Raw genomic sequence first — 5,705 nt, 5'->3', positions numbered from 1 at the left:
CATGAGGATGGCACTTAGAAGGAGCCTGCTGATGCAAGTGGGTGCTTATAGTGGTCATAGCTGGAGCCAATGCAGTTTTATATACAAGGCTGACTGGTTTAAAAGAAATTTATTTATTTTTCTTTTTTTTTCTCTCCTTTATTAATTTATTCTTGTTACATCTCAATGGTTATCCCATCCCTTGTATCCTCCCATTCTTCCCTCCCTCCCATTTTCCCCTTATTCCCCTCCCCTATGACTGTTCCTGAGGGGGATTACCTCCCCCTGTATATGCTCATAGGGTATCAAGTCTCTTCTTGGTAACCTGCTGTCCTTCCTCTGAGTGCCACCAGGTCTCCCCCTCCAGGGGACATGGTCAAAGGTGAGGCACCAGAGTATGTGAGAAAGTCATATCCCACTCTCCACTCTACTGTGGAGAGTGTTCTGTCCATTGTCTAGATCTGGGTAGGGGTTTAAGGTTTACCGCCTGTATTGTCCTTGGCTGGTGCCTTAGTTTGAGCAGGACCCCTGTGCCCAAACCTGCCTCTCATAATGTTCTACTTGTAGGCTTCTAGGACCCTCTGGATCCTTCTACTTTGCCTTTCTCCCATGCTTCTCCATGGAAACAGCCTAAGTGTCCCTCAATAGAACAATGGATAAAGAAACTGTGGTACATATACACTATGGAATACTATTCAGCTATTAAAAACAAGGAATTCCCGAAAATTGTGGATAAATGGATTGAACTAGAAATGATCATAATGAGTGAGTTAACCCAGAAGCAGAAAGACTCAAATGGTATATAGTCACTTATATCTGCCTATTAGCCCAAGGGGCATGTCCCACGAAAGCCTTCACTTACCAGGAAACTGAGACAGAGGGGAGGACATTCTAGTGGGACTCTAGATGATAGAAGAAATTTAAATTTGGAGCATTAATTTTATTATTCAGAGTTTCCTCCATTTTTGACACCATGGACAGCCAAAACCCGGGAGAACTGTTGACAGATATTCTGTGACTACTGTGTGGCCCTATGTGTTCTCTTGTTTGCCAAGGATTTTGTTATGATTTGCAGATGAAGAATGTGTGTGTCGATCTTAGTTATGGATCACTCTCACAATCCACCTGAACATCCCTGGTTTTCTTTATAGTCTCCATCTCAATTTCTTTTATGTGTGCACACATCTTGGCTAAGCATTTGACCTTTATTCCTGACTCTGAGTTGTAGCGTGTGTATTTTGTTTTTTTAACCAAACATTAATAGCCGTTATCTATTAATGAGGGAGTCAGTCACACTGGTGCTGATTTTCTGAGTGGGTGCGTGCACTGGACTTCATTCTTCCGTGGCCTTCAATTGTTCCCTCCTGTTTTGTCTTAAGGGAGCCCAGCATTTTCAGGGAGCTGCTCAAGCATACAGAAGGAACCAACTCCATTCTAGCTCCCAGTTCAAGTGAATCCCTGTCCCATCTTGTACCCCTGTTTAGCTGTAGAATGGGTATGCAACTCAGCTATGGACAAAACACAGAAAATAAAAGACTTATGAATCTTTTGAGATTCTTAAGAAAGCCATTTGGAAGGACAATCTCATATTGGTTTCACCTTATCGCCTTGCATCTGGCTACCTCCTCTGGAATTGTGGTCTGTAACGAGCTTTCTGCCTGTCTGTGAATAGAGTCTCAGATGCTGAAAGAGGACAGTGATGGGGAGATCCTGTGGTTCATGATTCTCAGTCCTAAATTGGAACTTTATCACCCACATATCTAAGGGTCAGGGAACGCCTCACAAGAGGAGGTGAAAAAAGATTTAAATGATGAGGAACTTTGCCTTTTGGTTGTTTGCCATTCATATGTATGATATTTTATTTGCTATTGTTTGCTCTTGCAAATTGCTATCCATACATGTGTGTGATTATTGTTTGTTTGTTTATTTAGAAACAAAGTCCAGGTCTCTCTCTGACTCTATGTCTCTGTCTCTCTCGGTCTCTGTTTCTCTCTCTGTTCTGAAACAACTTCCAGGCCTGTCCACAATCTTGCAAACTTCTTCCTAAGTGTCGGGGTAGTAGGCATGTACACCTTGCTTGGGTGGCATCTGACTTGTGCTTCTAATAAAAACTCAGCCACTAGCTGTGTAGATGAGCCGTTGTGTTTATCGAGATCAAGCCCAGAGAAATCACATTGAACTCTTTATTTGTATCAGGAAACCTTGCTAAACAACATGTGTGGCCTTATTCACTTAGGGTTCACTGAAGACACAGAAGCAAAGGATAGAAGTTAAAGTGTCTTCTCCAAGTACAGGAGAAACTGTCAACATCCCACGCCGAAGATAAGGAAATTAGTACAATCATCTTGTGCTTTTAGCTCTCATTCACTTCCTGTTTTTCTGTGGTTACTGAAGAATTTCAGAACCAGCAGATTAATAATTAATCATTTTTAAATTATTCATATTTTTTCAACTAAAACTGTTTTCATTTTGTCTTGAGCCCACTTTCCTTCAGCCTTTTAGATACAGCTCCATATTTGAATGCTTCTGGAACTCGCCACCATTCCCTTTAAACCGCCATATTTTATTATAAATTATTTACCATAATTTATTATTTCATTAGCTAATATGTTTTATGTCATTTTTATTCACTGTTTTTATACCATGTTCATGTAATTATTTGTAGAATTTCTGAGGGAAACAATGTGTTTCTTTTGTGCTTTTGAGTATTTAATGCTTTATATGCCTGGTATGTTTTATTTTATTTTATTTTAAAAATACATTGTTTGTTTGTTTAGTCTACAGTTAGATAGTCATTTATTTACCCAATTAATTGTCATCACACAAGTGACTTCTGATACTGTCCTTTTTTCCAAATGTTAAAGGCTTGTGGATTTAAAGAAATTCTGTTTGATCAACTTGCCAGAACACTGACTTTATCCAAATCCAAAGGAAGAAAGCTTTGCATAATATTTACACATTGTAATTATTAATTTGCACACACATACACACTTTGCCGTTGTCTCAGATAAAATTTTCAAACTATATGATAGTGTGAATGTACCCATTTGACTGTTCTAGATTTTACTTTACTTTTAAGTATTTACATACTAGTAAATATGTTCTGAGAGAGCCTCAACACTTAAATGCACAATCAGTGTTGTGTTACCTGCATCTATCTTCCCGACTGGAGGTTTGGTCAAATCTGTTCAAGTTAAAGTAACTGGGTTGGTTTGGTGCATTAAACACATTTTCAGTTTATGATACTTTCTGTTTACTATGCATTTATTTATCTCAAGTGCTCTTTAGAAGACGAGGAACACACGCTCCTGTAATTTCAGACAACTATAACTACAGTGTTATTATAGGTGAACGGGGGCATGAGAATATACATAGAAAGTGTCAGCAGTAAATTCTGTGGGTGGATGAGAAATGGGTCCACAGTAAACTGAGTATTTAAGAAAGAAGATGCCTCAAGAAAAGTTAACGCCAATGCTCCTCAAATTATTCTACAATATCGAGGGGGGAAGGAAAATTGGCCAATTCATTTTATGAGGCCACAATTACCCTGACCCCTAAACCACATCCCATAGATTCAACAAAGAAAAAGAAGTACAGAACAATTTTTCTTACAAACATAGATGGGAAAATAATAAAATACATGCAAACTAAATCCAAGAATACATCAAAAAGATCATCCACCACAATCAAGTAGACTTCATCCCAGCGATGCAGGGATAGTTTAATATCTGAAAATCAGTTATCTACCATATAAATAAAATTAGAGAAAAAACCCACATGATTATCTCATCAGATGTAGGAAAGGCCTTTGATAAAATTCAATACCCTTTCATAACAAAAGTCCTGGAGAGATCAGGGATACAAAGGACATACCAAAACAAAACAAAACAAACAAACAACAACAACAAAACAGTAAAAGCAATTTAAAGCAATCCTATAGCCAACATCAAATTAAATGGAGAGAAACTCAAAGCAACTCCACTGAAATCAGGAACAAGACAAGGTTTTCCACTCTCTTCATATCTATTCAATATAGTACTTGAACTTTATCTATATCAATACAACTACTAAAGGAAATCAAGGGGATACAAATTAAAAAGGAAGCAGTCAAAGTATCATTATTTACAGATGATATGATAGTATATTTAAGTGACCCTAAAAATTCTACCAGGGAACTCCTACTCCAATAAGCACTTTTAGCAAAGTGTCTAAATACAAGATTAACTTTAAAATAACAATAGCCCTCATATATAATACAAATGAGAAATGGACTAAAAAAGAAATTAGGAAAACAACACTTTTTACGTATGCTGCAAATAATATAAATTATCTTGGGATAACTCTGACTAAACAATGATTAAAAACTTAAAATTGTTAAAGAAGGAGATTGAAGAAGATATCATAGGATGGAACGATCTCCCATGCTCATGGAACGATCTCCCATGCTCATGGAACGATCTTCCATGCTCATGGATTGATAGTATTAACAGAGTAAAAATATTCATCCCACCAAAAGCAACCCACAGATTCAATGCAATCCACGTCACAATTCCAACACAATTCTTACAGACCCTGAAAGCACAATTCCTCCTAACTTCATATAAACAAACAAACAAAAACAGGATAACTAAAACAATTATGAACAGTAAAATAATTGCTAGAGGTCTCATTCCTGTATTCATGTTGTACTATAGAGCTATAGTAATGGAAACTAATGAGAACAGACATATTGACATAAATCCATACTTACATAGACACTTGAATTTTTGGTAAAGAAGCCAGAAGTAAAACCTATTCAACAAATGGTGCTGGTCAAACCGGATGTCTGTATGTAGAAGAATCCATGTAGATCCATACTTATCACCCTGCACAAATACATAGTCCAAGTAGATCAAAAATCTCAACATAAAACCAGATGCATTGAACTTGATAGAAGAGAAACTGAGGAATAGCCTTGGCTGCATAGGCTCAGTAGATGACTTTATGAACACTGATAACAAAGGCACTAATGTCAACAATTAATAAATGGGACCTCATGAGAAGTTCCTGTAACGTAAAGGACACCATCAGTAGGATAAAGCAGCAGTCTACAGAATGGGGAAAAAAATCTTTTACCAACTCCACATCTGATAGAGGACTAATATCTAAATATATATAAAGAATTTAAGAAACTAGATATAGAACAACCAAATAATACAATTAAAAATGAGGTACAGATCTACACAGAATTCTCAAGAGAGGAATCTTAAATGCCTGAGAACGCTTAAAGAAATGTTAAAATCCTTAGCTATCAGGGAAATGCAAACCAAAACTTCTTACACCCTTCAGAATGGTGTCTTCATCTCTCTTATTGAAAAAAATCCAAGAGAAAAGACTCAATAAAATGACAGGAGAGATGACTCCTGCTTTTTTCATGTAAAAAAAAAAAACCACACAAGTAACAGCTTATGCTGGGAGGAGGTGGGATGTTGAAAACGCTCCTTCCGTTGCTGGTGGGAGTGCAAACTTGTATAGCCACTATGGACATCAACATGGAAGTCCTTCAGAAAACTGAACATCAATCCACCTATACCACTCTTGAGCATACACTCAAAGGACACTCCAGTCTGCCACAAGGACACTTGCTCAACCATGTTCATTGCAGCTTTATTTATAATAGCCAGAAACTGGAAACAATCTAGATTTCCCTCAACTGAAGAATGGATGAAGAAAATGTGGTACATTTA

Source organism: Acomys minous, assembly GCF_964271855.1.
Source record: "Acomys minous genome assembly, chromosome: 4".
In the NCBI taxonomy this organism is placed as follows: domain Eukaryota; kingdom Metazoa; phylum Chordata; class Mammalia; order Rodentia; family Muridae; genus Acomys; species Acomys minous.
The sequence above is the reverse complement of the archived record's forward strand: the minus strand, read 5'-3'. Positions refer to the sequence as shown.